This window comes from Cebidichthys violaceus, unplaced genomic scaffold, assembly GCF_023349555.1.
Source record: "Cebidichthys violaceus isolate CVI_PGR_0920_01 unplaced genomic scaffold, fCebVio1.0.p SCAF_24, whole genome shotgun sequence".
Taxonomy (NCBI): domain Eukaryota; kingdom Metazoa; phylum Chordata; class Actinopteri; order Perciformes; family Stichaeidae; genus Cebidichthys; species Cebidichthys violaceus.
This window is the reverse complement of record NW_027176417.1, coordinates 8,586,529-8,586,729: the sequence shown is the minus strand read 5'-3', so window position 1 is coordinate 8,586,729 and position 201 is coordinate 8,586,529.

Genomic DNA, 201 nt, shown 5'->3' with positions numbered 1-201 from the left:
GCACGAAGGGGTCTTTATCTGACACACACACACACACACACACACACAGACACACAGACACACACACACACACACACACACAGACACACAGACACACACACACACAGACACAGACACACACACACAGACACAGACACACACACAGACACACACACACACACACACACACACACACAGACACACAGACACACACACACACAC